Below are 15,780 nucleotides of genomic sequence, written 5' to 3'. Positions count from 1 at the left end.
TACGTTAGACAGTTACCTAAATGGCATGCATATTAAGTGTTTCCCCAAATCAAAACCTGATTTCACCGATTATTGCTGTGTGTTGAGTGACCTGTCCACATGCTGCCTCCTGTTCTTACTAGAAAATAGCCCAAGTGCCATGAGTTAGCATAAATTATGTTTGTTACTCAGAGAAACCCAGTGGTGACTGGGATCTCCGGAGGTTTTAGAAACTTTAATTATCTGTCTGCAGGAACATAGTTTATATTTTCCAAAAATAATATTGCTATTTCAAGCACAGTCACTAGGCCAGCAGATGCAGAACCCTCATCAATCAGTTCATATCTGAAAGAAGGAAAGATTTGATGATTAATATAAATAACTCATCCTGAATGAGAAATTCAGGGCAAGTATTTGAATACCTCTCTGATCATGGACTCAGCAGGAACCACAATGTCTCACATTTTTGACAGCCTTTTGGGCTTGAAATGTTTCAAGTCCGTTTATGTATGGGCAAGAATATGCATAGGCACTACCAGTTTTATGCAAATAATTGTTAACGTCCACTGCCTTTTCTGATACGCATCACAGGAAAGATTTGAAAATGGTGCTGGACAACCAAAAAGAAGGAGAATGCCTGGAAAAGAGAAGACAACCCCCAGGCTTTGAGGCTTGATTTCTTTCTGGTATTTGGATACTTAGTCTGTTGCTTTTTTTGCCTCGTTTACATTGCAGTTATGCAAGATCACTTCTCCCGTGTAAACCTTGCTATCAATTGTCACTTTTTACTGTCAGCCACCCCACTAAAAAACTGCTTAGAAAACAGTACATTTATGAATGAAATCTAGTAATCTCAAGGAAACTTGGTACCAGTTTGTACAGTAACACTAGGAAAGAAAAGACTGAGGTAAGGACCCAAGTTCATAGATCCCTTTAAGATGGCCAGGTAGCAGAATGTACTCATGACAGTTTTAATGCCCTTGCTCCTCTAAAAAGCCGCTGTGGTGAGCTGGCCCTGGCTGGGCGCCAGGTGCCCAGGAAAGCTGCTCTGTCACTCCCCTCCTCAGCTGGACAGGGGAGAGAAAATATAATGAAAAGCTCATGAGTTGGGATAAGGAAAGGAAGAGATCGCTCACCAGTTACCATCACGGGAAAAACAGATCCAACTTGGGGAAATTTATTTAATTTATCACCAGCCAAAATCAGAGTAGGGTAATAAGAAGTAAATCCAAAACTTAAAAACACCTCCCCCCACCCCTCCCTTCTTCCCAGGCTCAATTTTGCTCCCGATTTCTCTACCTTCTCTGCCAAGCAGTGCAGGGGGACGAGCAATGGGGGCTGCGGTGGGTCCATCCCACGCTGTCTCTGCTGCTCCTTCCTCCGCAGGGGGAGGCTCCTCACACTCTGCCCCTGCCCCAGCCTGGGCTCCCTCCCACAGGAGACAGTCCTCCATGAATATTCTCCTATGTGAGTCACACCCACGGGCTGCAGTTCTGCACGAACTGCTGCAGTGTGGGTCCCCCGCGGGGTCACCAGCCCGGCCAGCAAACCTGCCCCAGCCCGGGCTCCTCTGCCCACGGGGCCACAGGTCCTGCCAGGAGCTGGTTCCAGCGTGGGATTCCCACGGGTCACAGCCTCCTTTGGGCATCCACCTGCTCCGGCGTGGGGTCCTCCGTGGGCTGCACATGGGGATCTCCTCCATCGTGGAGCTCCATGTGCTCAGGGGCACAGCCTGCCCCACCACGGGCTTCACCATGGGCTGCAGGGGAACCTCTGCTCCAGCGCCTGGAGCCTCTCCTTCCCCTCCTTCTGCACTGACTTGGGTGCCTGCAGAGCTGTTGCTTTCACATATTCTCACTCCTGTCTTTGGCTGCAGTTGCCCTTGCAAAGGTTTTTTTCCCCCCTTCTCAAATACATTATCCCAGAGGCGCTACCACTGTCCCTGATGAGCTCAGCTTTGGCCAGTGGCGGGTCCATCTGGCAGCCGGCTGGCATGGGCGGTATTGGACATGGGGGAAGCTTCTGGCAGCTTCTCAGAGAAGGCACCTCTGTAGCCCCCCACTACCAAAACCTTGCCACACAAACCCAATATAGCCATGTAGATCTTGACTGTCTATGCCAACCTGAAGACCTGCAGTGGCATTGTGCCCGTTCAGGTACTGCTTTAAGGCTCATGCAAGTCTGCTATCTACTGATTAATATTTCCTTTCTGTGCGCCTGCTATGTCTTTCCAACTAAGTATTGACCTAATCAAAACTCATTTAGCTTATGACACATGATGCAACTACAGCCTGGCAGGTATGGTTTGGAATATTTCAGAACACAGCAGAAGAAAATATGTCCACTTTTTATTTTAAACATCCAACCCTCAGCATGCATTTGATTCATTATGAACAAGTGCATTGATGTTTTTAATAGGAAAGCAGAGAGGATCAGTTTTGAGGCTGTGGTAGTTTTTAGATTTGTTTGCATGTGTAAGTACTTCTTCGATCTAACTGACGTAACAGGAAACTCTTGTTTGCTTTACAGTTTAAGTGTAATGAAAAACATCCTCCAGCATCTATCATGAATATACACAACTGTGGCTCCATAATGAGCTTTCAAGCCAAAGCAGGGAGCCTGGGAAAGCTTTTGTATGGCTATAATTGTAGCTTCAAAGCCTGTAGATCATTGCCTATATTGTTCTTACCAGCAGTTTTACAGCATCAGAAGACCTTGTAGCCTCAACACCTATGATCTATTGCAGAATGATAACTGTGGGCACTTGATTTAATTCCTCCAAAATCAATGTTCACTTTTAATTTGCTAACCCTAAGTCAAAACAGATAAATCCAGCAAACCATTCAGATGAGTTTGTTCTAAAGAGAAAGGGTGTGTTTCTTTAATAAAAAAAATAAGAGACAGCCATGCAATGGGACAGTTAAAACATTTACACCTACACAGAAGCTGAAAGCTTAGTCAGCCAGGCAATACTGCTTATTTATATTACAATAGAGCTCTACCGGTTGGAGGGTCCTTTCTGGAGGATATCCCTACCTCCAAAAAAACAATTCAAACTGTGTTTACAAAAAAAGGCACAAAACTTCTTAAAATAACAAAAGATCATTCAGGCATTGAGATGTTATGACTTCTCTGTCCCAGTCTGCTAAAAAAACTTAGTCTTTAGGATAGATTGCAGGAGTGCATCTGGTATCTGGGCTACCAATCCTTTCCCCCCTTAGTGGGGAGATGTCTGTCTTTCCACAGAGCTCATTCGTCACTGCCCGGCTGCCTGTGCATTAATAACAAGGAACAGAAACAATTCAGTGATTGGTACCAGCTTATGCTAAACAATTTCCCCTCCTGTTTCCAATAAACATGGCTGTTCAAATAGATTATAGTGTCTCAGAGCATTCACTTACCCCCCTCCCCGCCCACCCCGCCCCCAGCTTGCCTTAGATGTCCTTTAGCTGCTGCTTTGTGATGGTAATGAAACTAAACAGTATTTCAAAGTGAGCTTTGATTAGGATGATAACCGTGTAGTGGCTTGATGGCCAGCATGGAATGATTATCTAGCCTTCCAGCACCAACAGCTTCGAAGAAAAGTTATACAGCCTGTTAAAATGCACGTATGTATGTATATATACACATGTATGTGTATGTGTTTGCATTCACATAATACATACAGGTATAACTCAGATATCAATAAAACCTGACAAGGTCCATTTATTGATATTCCCTGTTAGAACTGTGTTTTCTTAATGCACAGGCTAATTGCACCAATTTGCCACAATTTGCCTGGGCAGTGCGTTTGCATTTAAATAGTGGATAGGAGGTGGGATTGCAGCAAAGCTCAGTAATTACTCATCACGTAGAGCATCATCATATGCTGCTAGTCAAGCCACTGGGCATGGCTGGAGATGGGACATCTGGAAATGGCGTACAGCAGGAAGTCTGCAGAAAACTCACTGTGTCGAGACCTGCATAACAGTGTCAGCGTGCACACCAAGGGCTGAAACTAAAATGCTGTGGCACCACTAATACAGTAGTCTTTCAAATCAGATCATTTAGGGCAAGACTTTCAGCTCCAGCAAAAAGTCACATCTACATCAATATCAACAAAGATGCCTGAGTTTGTGCTGAGAGCATGCCCCTTTCTTACTTGTAATATTTATTCATTCCTTCTGAAAAATAAATGCAAGACAAAAGTTTATTTCTGGACTGTTGCTATCTGACATGGGTCATAGTTTGAAGAAGTTATAACCACACAATGTGATGGGATGAGCAGTAACCCATTGGCTATTTCACAGTAGTTAGACTTTATGATACATGACTGACGCCTCTGGTTTTGTTTCTTTTTGAATTTCAACTTTCATTTTCCCCTTTTTAATTATTTGGAGCATGAACATGAAAAATTGCCTTAATTGAAACAATGTTTCCTCTGGTTTTTTTTACAATGTTTGTACGTACTTTGGCATCCCTTCGGGATGCTGCTTGTTAAGCAAATGTATGATAAGTGACATCTTGGTAGCCTATGTATCTGCAATCCAAGCAGAAAGTAAGAGATGGGTAGGTACGTTACAGAGGCAACACCAGATCAATTCAGCAGCAGCATGAAGCTGATCACTGTGATAAAAAGCAGTGTGTCGTGTCTGTAAATGTACTCAGAACTGGGGGCTGTGGTTACTGTAGAATATCAAAAGGCCTTACAAAGAGGTTTATCTCCTTTATCTCTAGAAATATAAATACCATGAATCCAGTACACACTTTGCAAATATTGTTTATTTCTTTTGTGGCTGTTTTTACAAAATTCAGTAACTGGACATTAAAATAACAGATAAAATTCCAGAAGTCCAGGTACATTGGGGAAAACGGTCTTAATTTCACAAATGAAGCAGTGTGAGTTTCTAACTCAGGAGTTAGATCTAGGAGCTATAACATATGTGGGTTTAGGCAACTATTAGATAAATGCTCAAAAAAAGGCAACAGAAAACAAGGAGTTATTTGGAATAGCAAAGGAAGCAGAGAGTATTCTGATGCTGCTGTGTAAATTTTGGATGCAGAGGGCCCTAGGCTAACAGCTGGATGGGTATAGGGAGACTGAGTGGTCTGGTCGGGGAGCATCTCCACAGGAGCTAAAACGAGTCAGCTGTATGCCACACATAGCAAGGAAGGCCAAGGGCATGCTGAGCTGCATCAGTAGGAGCACCATGGCCAAGAGATTATCCTGCTTCACTCAGCACTTATTAGAGCACAGCTGGAATACTGACATCCAGTTTTGGGCCCTACAGTACAAGAAACAAACTGAAGAATTGGAGTGAGTTTGGCAGAGGGCCACGGTGGGGGTCAGAGCTGGGGCACTTGCCCTTAAAGGAGATAATAAGGGACCAGGGCATCCTCAGCCTGGGAGAGGATGGCTCTGGGCAAACCTATCAGCAGTACCTACTAACCAGTACTAACTAACTAGTACCTACCAACAAGTACCAATGCCTACTAGTTAGGTTACTGAGAAGCTGGAGCCAGGCTCTTCCTGGCAGTGCACGGCAGGAGAACAAAAGACAATAGCCATGGAGTGATACAGAGACGAAGTGGTGGATCTGACTGGGTATAAAATGAAAATACTTCCTGGATGAGACTAAAGAAATGTTGGAGCAAGAAGATTGTGCAGTCTCTGCCCACAAAGGTTTTCAATACCCAATGCATAAAGCCCTGAGCAACCTGGTCTGACCTCATAGCTGCCCCTGCTTTGAGCAGGAGGTTGGACTATAGAACTCCTGAGGTCCCTTTCAGCTTGAATTATCCAGTGATCCTGTGCTTCACACAACACAGAGCTAAGCTGTACAACTGTGCTGCAGGATGCTGCAGACACTGTAGGTCAATGTCGGTTTCAGAAGCTGGACAGGATCACCAAAGGGAAATACATTGATGTTTTGGGTCTGAACCCCAAACATTTGGAGGATGGGAAATGTTAAGAGGAAATGTTACTTTCGGTTTGTTATAATCTCATGCTCTTCCTTGGGCAGCAGCTTATGGCTACTGTTAGTGATGGGTTACTGGACTAGATGGACTGGCTGTCCATCTCCTAAACCATTACAGCTCTTTTTGTGTTCTTATTTCTATAAAATACGCCATCAGCATGAGCTACTCTTTCAAACCTAAAATTTTGCAGAGCTTTTAATTACAGGGAATCGCAGTTTTTAGAACGTCATCTCTACCCTTGGAAGGAATAGTAAAATAATGAGGCTTTTCAGAGGGCTGGGATTTTTTTCAGTCAATTTTCATAATGACAGTATTTGGGGGGAAATTGAAGATTGTAGCTTGTTACCAGAAAGTACCAGAAATTATGTAAAGAGATCTATTTTTATTTAATTTTTTTTACTTTTTCAAAAGTTCAACAAGTTCATTGCAATCTGCCTTTCAAGGTCATCCATCTGAATCAATGATCTTAGCTCCATCAGTTCTGATTTTTTGAATAAAATTGTAATTACCAGCCTTTTAAGCACCAGCTGTTCTATTGAAACATGATACTGGTGGTGTACTCAGTCCTGGTGGAAAAATATCTGTGAGCTGCTCTTCACTGAAGCCTCCAAACTGATTGCAAGAAGCATTTATGGTCCCAGGATTAAAGGGGCCACAACCAGATCCTTTACGGATACAGTTGCCTCTCTCCTTTTGTGAATTACCCTGTTCAAACATGCATTTGAACCTCCACTGTACTTACTCTTTATCAAATAAGGAGAAAAAGGAAAGTACAATATAATACAGTATAATGTGCAAAGGAATAATCTGTTAGCTCATCCATATGATGAGCCACATGGTATCTATGTACAGAAACAGAAATACTTTGGGGAAATGTTTCTCTCGTTATTTAGCAGCACCCGTTATTTAGGAGTGTGTCCCATCTTTTAGCAACAGGAGACCAAATTTAACATTTAAGGTGATGTAGCATACTATGCTAGAGAAGAGATCAGTGATGAAAAGAGAAGCTGAAGCGTGTTTCTAGCAGGATTTGCAGGAGAATTGAAAGGCTGATTGGCACAGGAAGTTGCATGGGAAAATAAAAGCAAGAGGTAGAATTTGTCTTGGCAGGAAAGTGATGTTCCACTATTAGAAATGCCTGCAGGCCAAAAAGAAAAAAAAATCCTGTGCTGAGATTTAACATGGATTTTCCAACTGCTTTAAAGCTCAGACCCTACACTAAATATCTTCCTAAAGCACGTACCGTTTGAGCTACACAGAAGTTTTCTGTCATGTTCAGAGAAGCCAAGGACAAGTGCTTATTTATCCTCTCAAGCTGGAATCGTGGCAGTGTCTGGTGCAGATGGACAAGATGAGAGGAGCAGTACGGCACTACCAGCTGCTGCAGCACTGCCTCCCCTCCCTTCCCCTGAAAGATTTTTTCTTTACATGTTACATGATAATGTATTTTCCTTTTTTCTTCTGTTTTTATAAGAAATGAGGACAGTGGAACTAGGAACACATCTGAACAGCAGCTCCTGCCAGGTCAGCTCTCTACCAGAGGGCACTGGGGCTTGAGGATGCAGGGGAGGGAATTTGCCCTGTTCAGCCACAAGATCTGAAGCACTGCAGTAGTGCTGGCTGATTAGGCATTGCTGTATTTTTCTCTGTTAATTACACGGCCGTTTCTCCCTCCAAAGCCAGGAAAATGACCACACTGTCAGAAGTCTTTACATACAATGACATTCATCCCTCTGCAGTGTGCTATCAGGAATCGCAGTGCCTGGCAAGTCCCTGCTCTGTAAATCTTTCCCTTACACAACAGACCTCAAGCAGTATTCCTCTATTCAGCACTGCTGTCAGTCAGACCATTAACTCATAAGGTCCCGGTTCAAGAGTGCCTTTATGCAGATAATGTCATACCTCTTTTTCTAATGATTGCACTTAGCATGCAATCATTATCCCTCAACCTGGCCTGAAGAAATATTTCTTCCTGAGTCAGAGATAAGTGTATTGCCTTTCCTGGAGTGAAAAGGCAATACACAAGGAACAGTGAAGGAATGCAATACTATATTATTTTCTTCTTTATTATATAGAAATTAATACAGAAAAAGATAAAAGCAACGTGTGTATATTTCAGTTGGAAGTACTGGTACAATTGCATGGAGCTAACAAGGTTATTTCTTTTGTGCCACCCCTGTCTATCTCTTACTGCAGGTATTTGCCATGGGAATTTTATTTTACTGCTTTTGTATACACCACCTTTTTGCCACAGTAGTTCTTGATCTCGTGCAGGATTGCTAGGCATTCCTATAGGACTGGTAACAGTTACAGAGGACTCCTGTTGCTCATCATTAAGGTATTTCTGAAAAGCAATGAGGGGAAATTCAGAATGACCACATGAATTAATAATAATTAAAAAAAAGACATACAGGCCAGTGACTTCAAATTATTTCATTTAAGGTAATATAAAAAGCAGAGACTACACCTTTCTTTTCAGAGATGCTAACTTTGTCACGTTGATGTTTGCCCTTGCTTTAAATAGTATCTTCAGGTGTTGTATCATGATAACTGAGGCTGAATGGAGAGTCTTTTTTCTTTTGAGATATGTAACTAGTGCCTTATCTCCAGAAGGAGCCACTGCAAATAGTCTGAGCATTTCCAGTTCCTGCTTCTGTGCTGTGCCTGGCTTCTGCTACCCAACACAAGGTCATTTCATCTTAATATTTCATTGAATTGGTGTGTTAGTTATGTATCAAGGATGGTGTCTTATTGAAATGCAACAGGGAGATACAGATGGCGTTTGAAGGCTGTTTACTCTGCATGGAAAAAGAAGTCTGATATTTGTTCTTCTGAAAGTTGAAGGCTCCAGCTCTGGAGTAGGCGAAATGCACAATATGCATTTGGTGTTATGTGAATTTCAGAGCTGGTGATAGACATGCAATCCCAGTCAGTTGGCAGGGATTCACAGAGCAGGCAGAGGATGCTGCAACCAAATAAGCTTTCATATGCTGCCTTGTGTCAAAACTCAAAATTTGGAAGTGGGCAGAAAATACTTCATCATACCATGGCAAATTCTTGGCTTCATAGCCAAAAATGCTACTGAGGTTTGTGACTAGCATCAAACATGCGGTACTAGTGGTTTTTGCATGGGCACTGGGCTGAAAGCACCCAGCTCATTCCATACAGGTCAGCGGGTGGTCTTTAGGGGCTAGCAGTCCTTGGCTGCTAGCAACTAGTGGCTGGCATTGGAAGCAGAGTTCAAGGTAAAAGATCTCCATATACTACTACCTGTGCTCTAGGCTATCCATATTTAGTCAGAACACAAAGGTACAGAAAAAAAATAAAGACCCTAGACTGACGATGGATATTTCATTAACTCCAGCTAACAATGTGATATTTTTTCCTTAATAAGTTACGATTTGTTTGCAGGAGTCCCCTTCTTGTTTTTTCTCTGTGAGATCAGAATCTTAAAGAAACAAGAAAGAGCACCTTTTATGACTAAAGGTGATTACAAGAACACTATTTTTTTTTCCTCCTTGAACAGATTTCAGATATTTTTTACCTTCTGTTCCTGTGGGTCATTTGATATGTGAATGTGTTTATCTGTCAAGGTAGCTCTCCCAGATATCCTGAAGAACTCTTTTCCTCAAGGGTCTTAGTTTATATATTACTTACAGATGCAATACACAAAACCTATTCTCAAATGCAATCTCTTTAAGTTTGCAGAATGGCTGATCAAGCTGTTGGCTCAATTTGCTATCTGATCATTTAGTTGATAAGGTGAATCTTGACTCAGTCAGGTTTTCCATGGTGGATCGATCAAGTAATGGAAGTTGAATACTGTATTTTCTCACCCTAAGATAACTAGGGAGAAGATCAGCATCACTAGACATCTATTTTGGTAGATGGTTTAAGCTCTGAAGCTTGATTTTTATCAGCTATTAATATCCATGAAAAAGAACTGCATATCAGAATGACAGCATTTATACCCACTCTGCTCTTATGTAAATAGCTACGTGAAGTGCATAGGAGCTATGGGTTGACCCTGCTGTGTTTCGTACCAGTGACACTGGTAAATGATTTTGCTTGAGACTGCCTACAAAAGACTAACAAGTAAACCACTCTGAACTAATAATAGAAATATGCAGTAGAACTGATTGATCCTGATAATCACTTTTTTACTTTTTCCCTTTAAAATGCATTTGATTTCATCTGGACTAATTCATTCATTATTAGTAAGAAGACAATAGGAAAATTACTTTTGGAGGAACATAAAGGCAAAGCCAAAAAAAAAAAAAAAAAGGCAAAAGGGAGCTAAATATAAAATATATCCTTGGATAAGATTATAGCTGGTTTCTTAACAGTAAGGACGTGAGACAATTTCAGAGTTCTTTTCAACTCATCAGAACTGAATGGTAATCAAACAAAAAGTGTTTTCCATCTTAATATACTATTCTTCTCCCTTAATATAGAATGCACCATCAATTACTGAAAATTATATTGAAACTCTGCATTAAATTCATTAAATGTACTACATGACATGACTTCTAGAGAGTATTTTTTATCACGCTTGCCTAGTTTACACATTATTCTTTCCCTCATCAAAAAGTTTGTGAATGACCAAGAATTCCAGACAGCACCCATCCTTTGCTTAACTTTTCATATTTTATTATAAAACATCACAAATCCCATAGATCATTGTGGATCCCAGTCCCTTTTGAAAACAAAAATATTGTCCTTTTTAAAAAAATAGAAAATACAACTTTCTGAAGTATTTTAATTAATTGTAATAATTAAAAAATGAGTGAGATTTTTGTTTTTGTAAAGATAAAGAGGATTTTTAGTTGTAAAAGACATAATTATTTTTAAGTGTCTTCACTGAAAATGAAAGAACCTAAACAAATACAACATTCAGTCCATTGGCTATGTGCACCCAATAAAGTTTAATTAGATGTAGTCACCTTCTGTCATTTCCACTTCTCCTGCCTTCTGAAAGTGGGGCATTATGAAAACCAAATTGCCTTTTCATATAGGAATCAATCTCAGGAAATCGAAGTTGTGTTTATACAGTCTGAATTTCTCAATAAATTAAGGTTCTTGAACTACTGACCACTTAAAAAAACCTCTGAGCTTCTTCCTTAGTAGATATTGTACCCTCGTTCTCTGTGACTTCTAATCTGAATGACTGTTACATTCTATTAAATTTATCAAAGATGGAATTGTTGTCTGTAGCTTTTCTGCATTGCATCTCAAAGTTACCAAAATTAATGCTCCTGCCAATCTCATGCATATTTGTTTTTGCTTACCTAGATGGCCAGTTTTCTTGTATGCATTTTTATTATGAAATTCCTATTAGTTTAAAGGAAACCATAAAATGGCAGTATTTAGTTAAAGATGTACTACTGCTTGAATGCAAAAGTTGCTATTCTGCCTTTAAGTTGAATCAAAAAATTCCCTTTCTTACATCCAGTCTTGTGTGATTACATTCCAACAAAACCTCACCCAAATCTACACAGGACAGGTAGTTTATATTATTAACTTTACTACTGTAAAGGGGGGAAAAAATCCACTCTTATCTTTTTTAGACCTTTGTGGAATTCTCTGTACCAAATGGAAAGGAACTCTTATCTGCTCAGACACTGATGTGAGAAAAAGCAATACCGCCTGTGAATATATTATCTGGATAAAATACTTGCTTTCCAATAATGTCAGAAAAGGATAGTGGCCATGAAACCCACATGCCTGTAAAGCTCTGCATTTTGCTGATATCTTTATTTACACACCAAGCAGAAAGATGAATCTTCTGGTTTCTAAAAAAAATGATGCTGTGAAGTGGTTGAGAACTGGGTTTGGCACATTTTTTCCCCCGTTACTCCCTTAAATTGGTTCCAAAGTCTTATGCTTGCTTGTTAGCCTTATAAATACAGACTGCTTCCTTTTCTGCTCTGGCTGCTTTCCACAATACTGGCTTCAAAGGATGGGGAAGAGGAAGAAGCATGCTGACAATGCCTGTACTTTCTATGAATCTCTTTCACTTATTGTAGCCTTTAGTTCATACAAATTTCAGCTCTAAGGCATTTGCTTGTACAGCCATCACATCACCGACGGTTTCTCCAGCTGCCCCAAATCCTTTCCAGCTCCAACTCTATTTTAAGGTCCTGGCTGTACCACATCTTCTGGGTGAAGAGACAAAAACAAAAATAAGTGTTTATTCGCCAGTGCCTTCTGGATTTAGCAGGTAACCCCTGCAGTTATTTGTTGGAGAAATGGTTGCCACATTAGTTTAGTTCAGAAACGCCAAGCACCTTTTCTGTACTTCATAAATAAGTGATCCAGGATTGTGCACTTAAATCCTTGGTGTGCAGAAACCACCGGGGATATTATTCACTTCAGAATTAAGAAACGTTAAGTGTATGTGTCTATACATAGTTGTCGACATGTGGGTTTGAATTGCTTGTTATAGGTAATGGATCTAGTCAGTGCAGGAGCGTGTAGGGCATTTCAGCTGGCCCGCGCAGGGAGGCTCAAGTGCGTTGCTCACACTGAAGTACCTAGTGCTATTTCAGGTGTAACTGAGGCACCCACCATGAAGGCAGGCACAAGGCAGAACCTACAGGAGACCCATGTCCTCCCAGAGCAGCAGTGGAAGGCCAGGAGGGATATTCTAGCATGTCTTAGCACGAGCCACTTGTGTGTAGCAGCTTCCTAGCCCTCTGCTCTGAAAGGGGTTGAATTTCCCTCTCACAGGTCTCTTGACCCCATTGACTATCAAGTCAACTTAGGCACATGGCTCACTTGTGGACTTAGATGTAGGCATCTACCTTTAGGTTTCATAATCTGGATCTGAATTTCTCCATAAGACCCATCCCTGGGCCCCCACTTTTACCACTTTGTACCACACTGGGATTACACCACCAGGTTCTGGAGACCTTCTGACACAAATGTCATAATAGGATACTGCATTCAACAGGAAGGCTAGAAATATGTAGTCAAGGTGTCTGTGAAATGTGCAGATTTAGAGTACCGTGAATGCATGCACTGGAATGCAACTAGGCCTTAAGGCAGCTGAGTAGACATAGGAGATGAGCAGATGTACACAGACAGGGAATTGGCTAATGCAGATTAGAGCCATCCATAAGGCAAGTTGGTCCTAAATATTTAGTGGGGCTGATTAGCCACTTTGTACTGTTGTTTTTTTTTTTTTTTCCATATCACCCCTCAGGCCCTGCACCAAGTATAGATTGCAGGATCCAAAGACTGGACCACTGTTCTTTAGTGAAAGTTAGATAGCAGGTGTAATGCTACTTATCTTATCTGATGGTTAGGAAAACCATAAATACAGAAATAAACTCTGTCACCCAATATATATCCTAAATTGAAAAGCATTGGAAAGTACATGTTGAATATCTTGAATAACAATTGTCAATATATTTGCATTTCTCTTGCATACAACTCACTGTCAGAGAAACTGGTGAGAAATAGCAGCAAGGCTCATCTTGTGACAAGATGAAGTGTCCATATTGACAACATCACTCCTAGACATCCAATCTGGCTTTTGTGGAATTAACCTGATGAGGAAATACAAAAGTCTATTGTTCAGAAATACACAGAAGCCTTTCAGGTCTGGAAAGGTGTAGCTGTGTTGGCATGGCACTGCCCTGAGCTAACATGCTCTGCAAACACATCTGAGCTGCCCTGAGCCTTGAACTGCTGCCTCTGCATGGTGCCAGGCTACAGCTTGGGGACCTGCTGGCTCAGGTTGGCTGTAACTCAGGTGCTTCATTACACGCCAGAAATTTGGCTTTCATGTCTAAGCATAAACAGGCAGAGGAATTTCAACTGTGAGCCACCCGTCTTCCTCAGCTCATCTGAGTCAGACCTTATTTAATAATACATATATTCAAGACAGACTTCATTGCTCTAGTGCCAAACTGTACAAACTTTAACATATTCTCTGGTTGTTTAAGTCACTCTTAGACACAGATGTTTGCCACCACTCTAATGTCTGGATACACAAAAGACTTATGATCAAATCACATTCATTCCTGACTAGACAATGTATTTCATTAGTGTTTTAAATAAAATTTCTTTGCTACGTCCAGATTTCTTCTGCTGCTGTTAACTTATGTAGCACTATTTCCAGCATGGCTTTATCTCTCAGCAAAGACATGTGGTTTTAAAAATTCCTTACATTGTGTAGCAGACTTAACTGATGTGGTCCATTTATTTCCCCTCCAGCACATTATTTCCAGTGTGTAAAATGAATTATTTTATGAACTCTTCTTTAGTGTAACAATGCATTATGCTCAACAGAAGACCCAAGACTTGTAGTCTGTGTTCCCACAAAATGTTCTTCCATGATGTCTGAATGTCTGTAATTACACTTACTTCACTAATTGGTCATTTGTATTGTTCTAATAGTACTACAATTATGTATTAACATAAAAACTTTATTGAACTGGTTCCCAAAAGACATTACAATCTGAGGGTGAAACTCATTCCCATGCAGCTCGTTTGCCAGCGAAGAGAACACGGATTTTACGTGTCATTTATTGATGCAAGGTCTAGCTGTTTAGTGTCTGCTTAGGAGATTTTCATCTTGATTGCATAAACTCTGGGTAAAACCTTGCTGCTGTCTCAGAGGACTCTCAGCATTTTTAAATAGTACTACTTAAGCCTGTTAAGTGTGTGAAGCTCATGGCATTTATGTGAGAATCACTTTGCCCGGCCCTAAAGTCAGAACCACTTCTGATGTAAAATACAGCTGTTATTTAATATCTCAAAAATTCTAGAGAAAGTTTAAGATGAGGTGTGAAAAACACCATATTCCTGTGAAACTACAGTGGAGTAGTAGACCAGAAGCGTAAATATCCTCTCTGAAATTAAGACTCTATTATGCTAATTGGTAGTAAATACATACAAGTTCGTTCCTTCTAAACATTTGCTATGATTTGTTTCCCTAAGTGAGTCAGAAGAGACTTACACCTGTGGAATCATTGACTGTGTTTCCAGTAGTATATGGGATTTCCCCTTTAAGTACCAGTGCAGCCCAGTGCTTAGGTTGTGATAGCTGATTAGATCACAGCATGAGGCTTACATAATAATTGCTATCAACTTAATTGTTTTACCTTATATTAAACGCACTACTGCTTTTCCACTATTCTCTCTCCCGCTATTCAGTTCTTATCTTTCCAATTAGATGACAAAATCATCCAAAAGCTAACCAGCATTGAAAAGAAAGCCATGAAACCCTGCTCTTGCTTCTTCTTTCAGGTTTCTGTTTTTGAAGGAGATGGAGTGTTGGTTAACATATGGCTACCATTTAGGTTAATGCTTTTGTTTTGATAATGTTGCTAAAGTGGCTTAGAAGAACTTCTTCCGGTGATTCCAGTTATTGCAGTTATTGCATAGGTTTATTTCTAAATAACTGTATATATTTTAAATTAAACCCATTATTGCACCTATTCAGTTAGAATACATGTGTTTCGCAGAAGTCACTAAAAGTTTGGAAAGAGTGGAGCTTGCCTGAGCCATGCCTAGCTATCCATCTATCTGTTTTGTCTGCCTATTCATCTGCTATTTAGTCCTTGTTTTGCCTTTCGGAGGTCTTTTACTGGTTTCTCTCTTCTGAACTAAAAAAACTCAAGGGAGAAAAAGTCAGAACAGCTTTCTGCCTTTGGAGACTTGGTAAATTGGAAACCATTAACAGTGCAAGACACATTAGGCCTAAATTATACGTTGAGACCCTGATTTGGGGTGGTGAGACACTGGAACAGGTTGCCCAGAGAAGTGTTCAAGGCCAGGCTGGATGGGGCTTTGAGCAACCTGATTGAGTTGAAGATGCCCCTGCCCATGTCAAGG

This window comes from Falco punctatus, assembly GCF_963210335.1.
Source record: "Falco punctatus genome assembly, chromosome: 6".
NCBI lineage: Eukaryota > Metazoa > Chordata > Aves > Falconiformes > Falconidae > Falco > Falco punctatus.
Note: the sequence above shows the minus strand (reverse complement) of the source record.